Source organism: Sus scrofa, chromosome 5, assembly GCF_000003025.6.
Source record: "Sus scrofa isolate TJ Tabasco breed Duroc chromosome 5, Sscrofa11.1, whole genome shotgun sequence".
NCBI classification, from domain to species: Eukaryota; Metazoa; Chordata; class Mammalia; order Artiodactyla; family Suidae; genus Sus; species Sus scrofa.
In genome coordinates this window covers 45,468,284-45,485,068 of record NC_010447.5, presented here as the reverse complement: position 1 = coordinate 45,485,068, position 16,785 = coordinate 45,468,284, and the positions used below count along the sequence as shown (strand labels likewise).

The 16,785-nt window shown below is 34.8% G+C and overlaps 1 protein-coding gene across 7 annotated transcripts in view; it reads left to right on the top strand.

Moving 5' to 3' along the window:
• CCDC91 (coiled-coil domain containing 91) overlaps positions 1-16,785 on the top strand; it is a 387,500-nt gene that overhangs the window by 40,593 nt on the left and 330,122 nt on the right. Inside the window, exon 1 of one of the 7 annotated variants that reach the window (XM_021090990.1) lies at positions 7,675-7,986. The gene's annotated coding sequence lies outside the window, so the exon portion shown is untranslated. 7 annotated transcript variants of the gene reach the window in all.

Sequence of the window (16,785 nt, the reverse complement as noted above, 5' to 3'; positions counted from 1 at the left end):
ACCCTAGGCAATAGTATGTGCTAGAATGTGTTTGGCTCTGGTTTCATTTGGCTTCCTTTATGTGGATCTCTTACCTATTTAATGTACTCAGACTAGTAGCTTTTAGTGTTCCACTGCAACTATAGGCCACCATCTCTTGTTTTCTCCTTTTGCCCATCTCTTGAGCAATATTCCCTCCTCTATATTTATTCCTTTCTCTTTTGAAACTTACCTCTCTGGTATACTGTTTCACTAGTGTACTTTTATATAATTCAATACTTGAGTAACCCTCACCTATTAATAGTATTACTACTGATAGTAGAGAGTTAGGTAGTTCCAGGTTTTAACTTATATGTCATAAGTTGTTATAATATTAAGCACATAATGTTATAATATTAAGCACTTGAAGTGACATTAATTTTATTTTAAGGAGTTTTTAAGCTTTATCTAAATTCTTACTATGAGGAAAAAAAAATGTCTTCCTAAAACAAGGAAGTGGTCTCTTAAAACTGTTAGGCTTTCCTTGGAGAAAGTTGAAACTCAGGCCAGTTCAGGTATGTTTGCACTGTTTTCCTGGTTTGTCCAAATCAGGTATTTTCATGGATGTTCTTCTTGTCAGAGGGAGAGGGCCTAAAGCTGAATCTTTCACTAGGGAAGTGCTTAAATACTCCACAAATCAGTGACCAGAGTTGTTTCATTTTGTGCCCATGTGGTTTCTGTGGATGGTTTGTTGCTTTAAAAACTGTTTGAAAGAATTGCATTTTTTTCCCCTTGCAATCATGTGTATCCTGTGTAAGTATTTTTCATTATTAATAATTTTGAGAAGAGCCAACTCCAGGTCATAATGCACTTGACTAATAAAGTCACGGGGTTTTAGCGAGTCATCCCATATGATTTGTGTCTAGTTTGCCAAAGTTCATTAATTTGAGGTTCCCAAAGGACAGGGTAATAGTTTCCTCTCCTGTTTCTCACTTGTCATCAACTTATTTTTAGAAATTCTTTCTATTAATTTTATGTAAATAAAGTCTTTAAGAGAATTCATGAGACAGATTTAATTTCTTCTAGGCTTATATACTGGTTTTACTTTTAGGGGGTATTCTGTCATGTCTTACTGTATATAGAAATTCATTTTTCTGATTATGACTTGAATTTCAGCTTTCTCATAGTGCTTTGATTTTCATCTTCATTTAGGCTTAGTGGTTAGATATCTTGTTAATTGAATTTCAAAGTATTTAAGTTTTTGTCGTTTTCTGTTTCCCTGTCCAGAATTGAGGGTTTGCTTCTGTAGGTACACTGAAATCTTTTAACAATGAATTTGGGTTAAAAGAGAAGTTGAATTAAATTCTTAAATTGGGAGTTCCCATGGTGGTGCAGTGTTTAACGAATCTGACTAGGGAACCATGAGGTTGTGGGTTTGATCCCTGCCCTTACTCAGTGGGTTAACGATCCAGCGTTGCCTTGAGCTGTGCTGTGGGTCACAGATGCCGCTTGGATCCCGAGTTGCTGTGGCTCTGGCGTAGGCCAGTGGCTACAGCTCCAATTAGACCTCTAGCCTGGGAACCTCCATATGCCATGGGAGCGGCTCAAGAAAAGACAAAAAATAAAATAAATAAATAAATAAATAAATTCTTAAATTGAGGTTATCATTTGGTTATTTGAGGAAGGAAATTATTTGGCCCTTATTTTGTTCAAGCCTATTATCATTGTATTAAAGGAATTTTTAAAACTTTCCCAAAGATAGGAAGTCCCAAATAAGAATGTCTTACATTAGCTTCTCTTTTCTACCTTTTTAACAGAACCTGTTTTGTTCAGTCATCTAACCCTCCTTCCCTTGTCTCAGAGTTAGGGGTCCTCATTCCAAGTTTCAGAACTGATTTTTTTTAAGTCTGTTTTCTTCCTTCCTCCTTCCCTCCCTTCTTTCCTTCTTTCCTTCCTTTTTCTTTTCCTTTTTAGGGCTACAGCTGTGGCATATGGAAGTTCATTGGTTAGGGGTTGAATTGGAGCTGCAGCTGAGGCCTATGCCACAGCCACAGCAGCACTGTATCCGAGCCTCATCTGTGACCTGTGCCACAGCTTATGGCAAAGCTGGATCCTTAACCCACTGAGTGAGACCAGGGATCGAACCTGCATCGTCACTGACACATGTTGGGTTCTTAACCTACTGAACCACAGTGGGAACTCCTGATTCTAGTATGTCTAAGTGAAACATGGTAATTCCCTTTCTTTGCTAGTGACAGGTTCAAAGATGAACAGATCACAATCTCTAACTATTTTGATCATCCTACCTCCAGTCTATGGAGATATATAAAATATATAGGAGGTCAGATCCAAGGGGAATTTCAGAGAATTTCTAAAGCTCTGACTTACAGTGCTTAGAGCCTGCTCCACCTGTGGATGTCTTGTATGAGATAATGGCTATACATTTCCTTACTGTTTAACCTGTTTGCTATTGCAATTTTCTGTTACTTCCATATAAAAATATACTCTCTGATGCATCTCCTAATACTTTTCACTGCGAAACAAGATTCAGTAAGAATTAAGTTTTGGCAACTAAATTGATGTGAATTCAAGGAAGAGGGAAGACTTACATGGATTAGAAGCTGTGAGAATCTCTTAAGGATTTGTGACACAAATATAAAATTGTGGCTTATAAATGTCATAAGCACTGTGATTTAGTTTTCATTCTTGAAGCAGCGCTGAACTTTCATTTCTTCTATAAGTGACCTTCTATATCCAATGGTTGGTATTCATTCCTTCTTTGACGTCTGTTATATGACACCTATTTCCATCCTTGTACACTTTTCTCTTATAATTTCTAGGACATCATTCTCTTTCTATCTTTATGATCATTCCTTTTAAATTTCTTTTACTGGCTAATTTTCCTGTACACCTCCCTCGAAGAGTAATGGTTTTCTATGGTTTTCTTCTTGGCCTGATTAAAAAAGCAACTTTATTATTTAGAATAGCTTTATATGTACAGAAAAAATATGAAGATAGTATAGAGAGTTCTCATATATTCCATATCCTGTTTTTCCTATTATTAATTTCTTATATGAATATGTACATTTGTTAAAATTAATGAACCAATATCATGCATAATTACTAACTAAAGTCCGACTTTATTCGCATTTCCACAGTGTTTATCTGCTGCCCTTTTTCTACTCCAGACCACCATACAGGACACCATATTGCATTTAGTGGTCATGTGTCATTAGGTTCCTCTTGGCTTGTGGTGGTTTTTTAAACTTTGCTTGTTTTTGATGACCTTGACAATTTGTTTTGAGGAGCGCTGGTCAGGCATTTTGCAGAGCATTCAAATTAGGTTGGTCTGATGTTTTTCTCATGTTTAGAATGGAGTTACTTGTTTTGGGGAGGAAAACTGCAGAAGTAAAGTACCATTTTCATCAGATCATATCAAGGGTGTATACTATCAAAATGACTTGTTGATTTGACTTGTATCATCTGGCTGAGGTGGTTTTTGTTGGGCTTCTCTGTTTTATAGTTATTCTTTTTCCTCCTTTCCATACTGTCAGTATGTGCAGCCTATATGTCAGGAGTGAGGAGTACCAACTCCCTGAGAGTAGGGTATCTGTATGAATTATTTGTAATTCTTCTGCATGGAAAAATTGATCCATTTTTTCTGTATTTGCTTACCTATTATTTATGTCAATATGACTCATGGATATTTCTTTTCTATTTTGCTTGACCTTATTTTAAATTTGCTCTGAGTATGTTGGTGATATGTACATATGTTTATCCTAGCAAGTCTTACCCACCTCTCTCTCTTAGAAAGAGCTCTTTCTAGTCAACTTCCTCCTGAACCTTTTTCTGTTGCTCTTTTGTTTTTTAAATTGAAATCTTAAACCGAATGTGTCCATTTTGACTGAGCTCAACCTAATCATTTTATACGCCATCTCCTCCATTTCTTGCCTTATTTCTTCTAAGCAAACTTGCTTTTCCACCTAGTTGCTCAAGCTAGAAACAAGTGAAATCTATTAGTCGCTCCCCCCCATTCCCACTTCCTCAGTAGTTCTCATTTAGATTGTATTTGTCTGTTGCATTTTCCTAAAACTAGCCTATCCTACTTCTACACCATCATCCACATTGTTTCATAGCTCTTTTTCTAAAATACGTCACTTATTCAAAATACTTCTTATCACACATCCCTTCTCAGAATTCTTTAATAAATTCTGTTTCTGACACTAATTTAACTGTGATTTTAGTTAAATTCCTTTGTCTTTCTTTAGCCTAAGTTTCCTTGTTTAAGCAGTGTAGATAATGAAAGTGATCTTCTGAGGATTAAAACTGCTAGTGTTTCTAAAGAGTTTAGGTAGGTGTCTGGTACAAAATAGTATAAAGTAGGATAGTTATTTTTATTACACTGTGGCTTCTTCCAAACTCCTTAGTATGACCCTTCATAATTTAGCTCTTAGCCACTTATCCGGCAGCTTCTTGTGGATATTCTCCCAGCATAGGCCGCTTATCATTCACAAATTCCACATTACTTGTATTTTGGAATTGCCATACCATGTGCTTTCTATATCTGTCCCTTCTCACATGTTCGTGTGTCAGGCATGCCTTCATCTTTTTTAACAGGAAAACTGACTTTTCCTTAGCCCTCAATATTCCACTTAAATATTCCCATCTATGCAGAGTTAGTTAATCACCACCTTCCTCTTTTGTCCCTGGACCATGTATACTGTGTGTATGTTTGCAGGTCTGTCTTTCTGGCCTGTTAAATTGTGACCTCCAAGGGGACAATGACTAAACTTATCATTTGCCTAGCACTTATTATCATTCAGTTAACATATGTTACATAGACTATCTTGCAAGCGCAGAAGTCATGTTTAAGTATCTTTTGCTAATGGTTATCAGGCTTCTACCTGATAGCAGGAAAATTGTAGTTGGAGAGGTAGTGATTACTTTTGGACAGGCCTAAATTTTAGAAAGCTGTTATGTATATTTGAAATCTTTTTGCCTTTAGTTTGTATTTGTTCTCTGGAGCCATAAAGAATGTCTGTGCATTCAGTATTTTACAAGTATTTGAGCATCAAATATGTGTTAAGTACATACCAGAAGTCTCTTGGTTAGAAATCAAACCTGAAACACTCTAGTTTAAGAAAAACAAATTTGTTCATTAAAGTGAGAGTCTCCTGACATTTATGATCACTCACTTCTATCAGGTACTGGATGTACCTCTGGTATAGGTATGTGTGTGTGTGTATGTACAGTGTGTATATACATGACTATAATGATGTTTTATGTATGTTATGAAACAAAGGATAATACAAAATCCATGTGTTTTATTTTAGATGTAGCGTTTCTTCTCACATTCTGATGCATCATCCTGCATGTCCCCTTCTCCCCCCTCAGGGTTGGAATGTGCATACCATTTTAAAGTCCTCTGGTATATATAATCAAACTGTAGTATGGGCAGGGTTGGAACTAGTCTTTGGAATGACCGAGGAGACTTAGATGGCTCAAGGAGTTCTACTTTGTTTTCCTTTTCTCTCTGTCCTTAATGAATGGTGTCACTCTTTCAGACTGATTTCTCCTTGGGGCTAGGACCATGGTTCCTGGCTTTGGGCTCATTTTTTCACAGCTTTCATTTGTTTATTAACAAATTCTGAATGGAGTTTGTGCTGGGCACTATTCTAGGTGTTGGATGTACAGCAGTGATATTAAAAAGAAAGAAATGTGTTAAAGTGGTAAGCACTATGCAGATGATTGAAATAAGGTGACATGACAGTGATTAAGTAGCTGCTTAAGAAGGCCTTTGTCCACGAGGGGCATTAGAGCTGAGATCTGAATCATAAGAAATAGCCAGCAACACAGATATCAAGAGGAAGAGTACTCCAGGGAATAACTTAGGCAGAATTTCTAAAGTGGTACTGAACGTGCATGTCAAGGACTAAGTTAAAGCACTGGGTTTATGTCCTACTAGATGAGGAAAGTTTTGTGACAAATGAGATTGTCCCCTTCTACCTCTAGTTAGAAATATCCCAAGAAAAAGATTGATTGATCCAGCTGGCCATTAGTTTCCTATTAGGACTAATTATTATGGCCAGGATATGTGTTATTTTATGTAGCTTGGTGTGGGTTAATTGTCTACCTTTATGGCTAGAAGCAGCATGGAGGGAATGGTGTGGGTTGGCAAAATGACTATAGGCCTTGTGGGTCAAGAGCATTTTATTTCCTTAGCTAAGAGTTCTGTCGTAACATGCTTGAAGATACCTAATGTTTTTTTTTTTTTTAATCTTTGTTGACTTCTTATCAAGGCTAAATTTTTATTTTTTATTTTTTTATTTTTATTTTTTTTGTTATCTCGTCCTTCTTCCCTGAAATGAATGTGTAATGACATGTATTGCTTTAACATTGCCTGGGGGTGTGAGGGTGGAAAGTGGAAAGAGAAAATGGAAGTCTCAGTGCATAGTGTGAAAAAATCCATTCCATTCCCTGAATAGTTCATATGTAAAGGATATATGCAATTTGGGGACTTTCTATACTTTATTTCCTAAGGTAGGGAAATTGGCCAGTGTATTTTAGAGAACATTTCTTAAGTTGAAAATAGGGGTTTCCAAATATCTCTTAACTGAGAAAACTCTTAACCCACGTTGTTTTATCTTCCAAATATTCTGAGTGTTTTTTTGAGTAATGTTTTTGCTATTGGTTTTTGTTTTTGTTTTATTTTATTTTGTTTTTAATTTCTTTTTTTTAGGGCTTTTCAGTGCCATTAAAATTGTTGGATAAATATTTATTTGAGATACAGCAATCAATTTGCCTGCCGTGTTCAACTTTTCCTTCCAGATCCTTTTCTTTTTTTTATATAATGATTTTTATTATTATTTTTTTTCATTATAGCTGGTTTACAGTGTTCTGGCAATTTTCTACTGTACAGCATGGTGACCCAGTTTGGTTTTTGGTAGTATTAAAAACTGAACAATATGGCAGCAAGGACTGCATGGTATGAATTCTGTATAGCAATGAGGGGCTGTAATATTGACTCCTAGTGGTATTTGCTGTCATGGGCAAAGGTAAGACTAGATTTTTTTTTTCTTTTATTTTCTAAAGTTGTATTGAAATATAGTTGATTTGCAATGTAGTGATAATTTCTGCTGTACAACAAAATTATTCAGTTATACATGTACACACATCCATTCTCTTTCAGATTCTTTTCCCACATCAATTATCACAGAATATTGGGTAGAGTGCTCTTTGCTGTTAGCAGATCCCTGTTGGCCAGTTATTCCATATACTGACATCCATATGCCAGTCCCAAACCCTCAGTCCATCCCTCCACACACCTGTCCCCTTTGGTAACCCATAAGTTTGTTTTCAAAGTCTGTATGTTTCTGTTCTGCAAATAAGTAGTTCATTTGTATCTTTTTTTTTTTGATTCCACTTATAAGTAATATCAGATGGTGTTTGTCTTTTACTGTCTAACTTCATTTTGATGTTTGTGAAATGGTGTAGCTGTTGGCACATAAGCTCTGTGATGCTGCATGACAGTTTTTTTTTTTTTTTTTTTTTTGCCATTTCTTGGGCTGCTCCCATGGCATATGGAGGTTCCCAGGCTAGGGGTCTAATCGGAGCCGTAGCCACCAGCCTACGCCAGAGCCACAGCAACGCTGGATCCGAGCCGCTCCTGCGAGCTACACCACAGCTCACGGCAATGCTGGATCTTTAACCCACTGAGCAAGGGCAGGGATCAAACCCACAACCTCATGGTTCCTAGTTGGATTCGTTAACCACTGCGCCACCACGGGAACTCCTGCATGACAGTTTTAATTCTTGAAGTCATGTAGAGCAGGTGCTTCTAAGAAGCATGAGTGGGAGATATACTGGTAATAAACTGTATGATAATTTTAGAATTTGATAGGATGTTCTTTTTAAGCAATCATTCCATTATTTATTAAGTTTTCATTGTTTGATCTAGGTTTGATTCATAACCTAAAACAGCTGGGTTTGATTCCTAACCTAAAACAACTCTTCCATTAGAGTTCCAAGGTGAGACTTGTATATTTGAATACTTAATTTAGATGTTGAAATGTTGTATATTATGGATACAAGAGTCTTTTTAAAATGTCCCAAGAGAAGACCTCTATTTTGCTTTACAGAATTTTGACGATACTTTCAATGTTTTTTATGTTGTAATTTTGGGTTTTGTACATGTGGGTTGTGAGAAATAAACTGCAAATCCACTCTGTGTGTTAGAATCTAGTGTGGCTCCAAATGGCAAACAAAATATTTTAGCATGTATGTGCCAGGTAAAATTTAAATGGACTTTCCATAGGGTACAAACTTTTGAAGCCAACTAATAATGTAAAGTGATTTTATAGTTGCAGACAGACTCCTGTTGACTTATATTTGGTTTTGTTCACTTTCAGTGGCAAATCAGTAGCTAATTAAACAAACAACTGAAAAAAATATCTTTGTACAGCTTGTTCATGTTCACATGTGACAAGTTGTTTGGGGAAGAGTTCTGAGATGACATGCCAAGACTTGATATCCTAAAAGTATAGTAGGTTTTTTCCTTTATATTTTTAAAATGGCAGGTGTATTTCAAGACCTAAAGTATTTTGATTTATTTAAGGGATTTTACCTAAAAAAGTTGAAATGAGTAATTTTAGATTTTTATTGTACTTGAGGTATGTATGTTTTCTTTTTTCCGTTTTCCTAATTTATTTGATAATTTTAGGAAAGGAACATTGTGGTACTATTAGGGTGGCGAAATTTGAAAAGGTCTAGGTGAATTTATTGTCTTTCAGCTTGCGTTATTCTTATTTATATGAATGGCTAGAGATGTCACATGTAATTTTAGGTCTACATCTGGTTTTATGTTAAGTGAATCTGATCCAGGCTCAGCTATCTTCAATGGGGATTTTCCCAGCTGTAAATTAAGAACTTGGCATTGAAAACATGTGGTTTTATATAAGTAGAATTGAGATTGTGATGTTTTGTGCCACTTCATAATTCTAATTTTAGAGTTTCAATTTTTAAAGTAGAATCATTCACTCCAGAAAAGTCTGAAATCTATGATTTTCCATACATTGCTAGAAACAATTGCTAGTGGTTTGAATCAAACTGAATATCCTTTATTAGAAATATGGTGGAGCCTTTTACTCACCCCCTCATGGGACTCTAACCATGAATTTTTTATCTTTTATGTGTAAAAATACAGGAGACCCTTTGTCTTTGCATTCTTGAATTTCTTGGAAATATAGAGGTATTTACGGAATTTTCCTGAACTGGTGATAAAAGTAGAGTAGGTAATAAGCCTAGAGCACAAGCTACTTAGTGCTCTTTTTGCCTCACTTTAAAAAAACTGTTCAGGAGTTCCCGTTGTGGTGAAGTGGGTTACAAACCTGACTAGTATTCATGAGGATGCGGGTTCGATCCCTGGCCTCACTCAGTGGGTTAAGGATCCAGTGTTGCTGTGAGCTGTGGTTTAGGTCACAGGATCGGAACCCTTGTTGCTGTGACTGTAGTGTAGGCCAGCACTGTAGCTCCAATTCCACACCTAGCCTGGGAACCTCCATATGCCGAGGGTGTGGCCCTAAAAAGATGAAAAAGAAAAGAAAAAACAAAACAAAACAAAAATGTTCACCCTTCAGAATATTGGTCTGAATTGCACAGTTTCAATTTGAATGTTGCAGGTTATCATGAAGTCTTTTCTTGTATCTTTTATCTATTAGGTTGTACCATCTACTAGATTATAAATGCTTTGAGGGTAGAGGTTTCTGTAGTATTTATTTTTGTATTATGTTATACTTAGCTTCTCACATAATATTTTACACAGAGTAGGTTTAATGGGTTTGTTGAATTAAATTGGATTGACTTGAAATAGAAGGGAGGAATTAAGCAGATGGGACAACAGGGCTAACCTGAAGCAAGCTAAGTCTTACAGTCTTTCTAGATATCTTGTTTTAGTTTAAGTAATCAAGAATGATGATATTTTATTTACCTTTAAAAAGTAAAGTCAGAAATTGTAGCATGTTTTTGTTCCATAACAACTAGTGATTTACCTTTCAGTAAGCTGCTCTGTGTATTAATTCTAGTGGTTAAAAAATACCATTATTTTGTTTGAAGGGATAACTCTCATGAATTATGTTCTAGACGAACTTCCCCCCTCCTCTTATCCCATTAAAAGTCTCAGTGTGTAATTTGCATATGTGAAGTGTACAGATCAGGGGTGTATAGTTTATTGAGTTCTGATAAATATGTAGTTGTGTGATACTCCGATCAAGATAGAAGACATTTTTTATTTCCCCCCATATTCTTTAATTCCCTGTGCTGTCTCTATCTGTACCACTCTATCCCTGTCCCCTGATCCACTCTTCTGATTTCTATTGTTTAGATTAGTCTTACCTGTCTGAAATTTCATATAAATAGAATTATAAAATTTGTACTCTTTGTTACTGCTTAGTTTAGCGAATGTAATGTTTTATTATTTCTTTTTGATTATTGTTATGAAGTCTAATCATTTAAGTCTTTTTGACACAACATAAAGTTTACCATCTCTAACATTTTAAAGTGTACAATTCAGTGTCATTAAGTGTAGTCACATTGTTGTGCTACCATTGCCACTACCACTCACCCTCTTCATCTTGCAAAACTGAAACTTTATCCTTATTTCTTAATTAAAAAAATATTAAAAAAACCTTACAGTACAAGCTCCTGTATTCAACTCAGTTGGGCCTGGTAATTGTTAAATTTATAAAGAAATTTTTTGGACAGAGTGAGTGGTCATAAAATTGATATGTACATACCTTAAAATATAATATATGTTTATAGTCTCCCGATTGAAATTTATCATGGACATTCTTAAATCACATTTTTAATCCTTATCTTCAATTTCTACTTTCAATTTCCTTCTAATCTGCTAAAACAGTTAAAAATATTCCCAGTGGTTATTGCACCAAGTGTTTATAGTCTTGCCTCTTGACAGTAGCCTCTATCAATTTGTTATAAAGTATTCAGCTTATTCATGGAAACAACTACTTCTCATTCCTATAATTAAAAAAAATTAAATTATATAATTAACAGATTAAAAATGAGATAAAATGTTTAATACAAAATCAACTAATTCTTGACAGTGTACAGTTCAGCTGATGGGAGCAGAATTCTGGGTCATGTCCTTGTGTTCTTGACACTTTCCTTCACACTCTGAGAATCGAAAGTAATTGAGAACATTGGTTTATCTCATGCTTTACTCATGAGTTGGTTAAGAGAACTGTCAGCAGTAAGTTGATCATTTAAATGTTTTTAAAAGTTTAATTGCCTTATACCTACAGATTAGCAGTCTACTTTCTTTTCTGTTGACATAGTGAATTTATTCATACCATAAAATAAAAAGTATAGTTTTTATTTGAGTCATTTGTTGTTATGCAGCAAATAAGTTCAAAACTTTATTTTGCTCATAATTTTGTTGGTCAGTAATTTGGGGAGGGTTCTGCTTGTCTTTTACTATTATAGTCAGGTGGTGACTAAGTGCTGGGGTCATCTAAAAGATTCTTCATTTACATATCCAGCACCAAAGCTACCTATACTTTGATTGGGATATTCATTAGGTATTTTTCTCTTCATGTGGTCTCTCCATAGGTCTGTTTTGGTGATACCTTATAGCATGATGGTCTCAGGATAGTCAGATTTCTTCTGTGGAAGATGGTTTCCTCCAGTGCAAATGTTCCAAAAGATAGGAAGTGAAGCTGTTACTTTTCTAAAGCCTAGGCCCAGAAAATGGTAGTGTCATTTCTGCAACATACTGCTTGCTAGTCGAAGCAGTCACTAACAGAACCCATTCACCTTTAAGGGGAGGAGACACAGACTCTGCTGCTGGATAGGAAGCATGCCAAAGAATTTGTGGCCGTTTTAATCTGCCACAGGTTTAAATGGTATATATAATTAATGACATTTTTATTTTAAAAAGCTTGGGAATATTTTTGGCAGATGTCAGCATTGAGGCCTATGGAAGAAAACATGGGTTTATATTTAACCCATTCGAATTATAAGTGAAACATCTGGAAAGAGTAAAACTGATGAAGGCTGGAATGCTGGAGTCAACCTCATTATAATAATGCTATTGTAAAGTTCTTGGTTATCAATCTGCCTCCTGTTCCAGCATTAGGTTTGAGTTACAGTGCCTCATAACATTAAAAAGGGGAGGAAAACAAAGCTCAATTAAAGTATATAGATGAATTTAAGTTTTAATCTCTTGGCAGGCTACAAATTCCTATTTGGTATCATGGTAACAGATGTTTTAGACAGCAGAAATGAGTTGGTTTTAAGTGCACTAAATCCGAGTTTCATGTTTTAGAAGAAGTATTTTTAAAATGAATTTAATGTTTATAAATATTTTTTCTTTGTTACTTAAGAAAGTATGGATGTAGCATAATTTTTATATTTAAATTGGTAAAATTTACCTTTGATTTTAAATGTAGTTTCTTTTAACATCTATGATAATAAAGGACAGTTAGATTTTATGAGTAACATTTTTCAGTGACAACTTATGATCTTTTTTGATGACCCATTGGTCATCAAACTGAAGGAACAGTGAAGAATTTCAAAAATGGTAGTTAGAAATAATTTGTTTCACTAGGTTTTGCTATACTTTGCTGTTGGAAATAATACCACTTTTATTAATATCAGCCACCATTTGAGTGTGTCTTATGTTTAATTAGATGCCAAGAATATATAGATGAAAGAAATTTGATCAGTTTAATGAATATCAAATTAATAAATACTGCTGTTGAATTATTTTTTGAGTTAAGCAAGAATGGAAATGTTCTCTTTCTCCCTATGATTGTTTGGTACTGGCACCTGTTTTATGATGCCAAGAGAAATTACTTTCAGATTTTAATTCTGTAATTTTAAGTCATTCTTCTGTTTATGCAAAGACTGGTTATTTCCAGTGACTTGTAAAACAGTGTTATTAGACATCACTATTAAATTTATGTACTTCAGTTCTTTTACATAATTTATAGAAGTAAATTAATAATTTTTTGTAATCATTAATTTTGTCCTCTTATTTTATATAAATGCTACGTATTTATTAGAAGTCAGAGGCAATTTTCAATGGAAAAGTGTTTCTTCTTGGTTCTATGTTACTTAGTATGTGTTATATATATCCTGAATAGCAGTATAAAATTACATTTAAAGATTTAATATTACTGTTGCATTGTAATATGCCTTCCATTCAGTCTTCTTGGCTTGAATTATTTTATTCCAATAAACTATTTTATTTTTAAAATAAAAAATTTTATTCATTTTTTTTTTATTAACTCATTGACTTTCAGTATTATATTATTCAGGTGTACAACATAGTGATTTGCTATTTTTATACATTACGGAATGATCACTATGCTAAGTCTAGTTACCATCTGTCACCATACAAATTATTACAATATCGTTGACTTTATTCTCTATGTTGTACTTTACATCCTCATGACCTTTGTTTTATCACTGGAAGTTTGTACCTCTTAATCCTGCCCCCTGTATTTATCTCATCTCCTCTGGCAACTACCATTGTGTTTTCTATATCTATGACTCTTTCTGTTTCGTTATGTTTGTTTATTTATTTTTGTTTTTTTATTATTTTTTATTGAAGTAGAGTTGACTGACAATATTTGTTTCAGGTGTGCAGCATAGTGATTCCACATTTATATACACTGTAAATTGATTATGACAGTAAGTCTAGTTACCATCTGTCACCATACAAAGTTATTACAATATTATTGACTGTATTTCCTATGCTATACATTACCTCTCCAGGACTTATTTTATGACTGGAAGTTTATATCTCATAATCTCTTTAACCTATTTTAGTCAGCTCCATACTGCTCTTCCCTTTGGTAATCACAAGTTTGTTCTCTATGAATCTGCTTATGTTTTGTTTTCTTTGTGTTTTTTAGCTTCTACGTATGAGATTATATGGTTTTTGTCTTTGCCTGTCTGACTTATTTCACTAAGCGTGGTGATCTGTGGGTCATTCATGTTCTAACAAATGGCAAAATGTCATTCTTCTTTATGGCTGAGTAATTCTACTGAATACATATACCACTCTTCTTTAGCCATTCAACTGTTGATGGACGCTTAAGTTGTTTCCATTATCTTGGCTACTGTAAATAATGCTGCTGTGAACTTCAGTGTGCATATATCTTTTTGAATTAGTGGTTTTCTTTTCCTCAGATAAATTCCCAGGAGTGGAATTGCTGTATCGTACAGTTAGTAGCTCTATATTTAATATTTTCAGGAATTTCCGTACTGTTTTTCACAGTGGCTGTACCAATTTACATTCCTATCTGCAGTATGTAAGGGTTCTGTTTTCTCCATGTTTTCACAAACATATTTTTTTTATTGTGTTTTTGATGATAGCCAATCTGACAGATGTGACGTGAAATCACATTATGTATTTTTAAACAATTTTATTTAAAATTTGTTTTTATTTTTTAATTAAAAAAAATTCTATGACCACACCCATGGCATATGGAAGTTCCTGGGCCATGGATTGATTCTGAGCCACAACAGTGTCCTATGTTGCAGCTGTGACAACATTAGATCCTTTGATCCTGGAACAGGGTTAAGTCCTCTCCTCTGTAGTGACCCAAGCCACTGCAGTTGGATTCTTAACCCACTGCTCTACAGCAGGAACTCCCATATAGTGGTTTTGATTTGCATTTCCCTGATGATTAATGATGTTGACCATCTATTTTTATGCCTGTTGACTATCTGTATGTCCTCTTTGGAAAAATGTCTGCTTAGCTCCTTTTTGCGTTAGGTTTTTTTTTTTTTTTTTTTTTTTTTTTTTTTTTTTTTGATGTTAAGTTGTATGAGTTCTTTGTATATTTTTTGTATATTTTGTGTACTTTGTATATTTTACATATTTGTGTTTTTTTGTGTATTTGCTATAGGTTTTTGATTTGTGGTTACCACGAAGTTCAAATATAACAACCTATGTATATACATTCTATTTTATGTCAATTGCTTAAGTTCAAGCTCATTCTAAAATCACTACATTTTACTCCCCCAGACTTAGATTTTATATTTTTGACATCATACGTCTTTTAATTTTGTGTATCACTTAACTAATTATTTTTGATATAGATGATTTTTACTAATTTTGTCTTTGTCTTTATAACCTTCCTACTAGCTTTATAGGTGGTTTTCATTACTTTTTACTCTGTTTGCCTTTACTAGTGAGATTTTTCATTTTAGAATTTCTTTTTTCTAGCTATTACCTTTTCTTTTTCATTTGAAGAAGTCTCTTTAAGATTTCTTATAAGGCAGGTTTAATAGTAATGAACTCTTAGTTTTTGCTTGCCTGGGAAACTCTTTATCTCTTCTTTAATTCTGAATAATAACTTTACCAAGTAGAATATTCTACTTTTTTTTTTTCTGTTCTGGTCTTTGAAATTTCTGCTAAAAAATCATCTCATAGTTTATGGAGGTTCCCTTTCTTTTGTATGTAACCATTTGAATTATGTTGCCTCTTGGTGTGATTCTCTTTGGATTCATCTTGTTTGGAATTCTGAGCTTCCTGGTCTTGGATGTCTGTTTCTTTTACTAGGTTAAGGAAGTCATTAGCCATTATTTCTTTTTCTTCTTATAGGTTTTATGTCCTTTTCTCCTTTCCTTCTGGGACCCATATAATGTGAATGTTTGTGCTATTAATTTTGTCACTGAGTTTCCTTAAACTGTCCTTTTTTTTTTTCTTTTTTTTTTTTTTTGACTGTCCCTATTGGATGATCTCCACCATCTTGTCTTCCAGATTACTGATCCATTCTTCTACATTCTCTAATCTGCTGTTAATTTCCTCTAGTGTATTTTTCATGTCTGTCATTGTTTTCCTCAGTTTTGATTGCTTCCTTTTTATTTTCCTCTTTGTTGAATTTCTCACTGATTTCTTCCTTACTTTTCCTGAGTTCAGTGAGCATCTTTATGACTGATATTTTGAACTCTTTACCTGGTAAATTGCTTACCTCCATTTTGTTTAGTTCTTTTTCTGAAGTTTTGTCTTATTCTTTTGTTTGGGAGTTATTCCTTTGTTCCCTCATTTTGTCTAAATCTCTGTATTTGTTTCTATGTATTAAGTGTATCAGCTGCATCTCCTAGTCTTGAAAAACTGGCCTTATGTAGGTGTCCTGTGGAGCCCATTTGCACAGTTCTCACTGGTCACTAGAGCCAAGTCCTTCAGGTGTATCCCTTGCACAGGCTTCATGTATCCTCCTGTTGTGGTTTTGCTGATCGTTGTGGGCACAAGGGTGGCAGGGCTGGCCCTTAGCCTGCCTGGCTCCATGGTTCAGCCATAGTTGTTTTGGATGCTTTAGTGGGAGGGCTGGTCCCTGACCAAGCTGTTTATGAGGTTTGACTGCAACTGATGTGGGTCTGCTGGTAGATAGAGGTGGCCCCTAGCCTGGCTGGCTGTGAGGCTTGGTCATGACTGTAGGAATATTGATGTGCAGAGCTGGCCTTAGTGGAGTTGTAGCTACTTTGGAGGAATGCCCATGCTAGCTGGGACCACCACCCAGGTTGGGCAGGGTGGGTGCCACTTTGGTGAGTATAGTTGGTTTACAATGTTGTGTTACTTTCAGGTGTACAGCACAGTGATTCAGTTACACATATACATATATCCATTCTTTTTCAGATTCTTTTCTTACATGGGTTATCATGGAATATCGAGTAAAAGTTCCCTGTGCTTTACACACATGTGAGATTTCCAAGTCCATGTTTGTTATCTGTTTTATGTATAGTGGTATGTATATGCTAATCCCAAACTCCTAATTTATGCCTCCTCTCCCAACTTTCCTC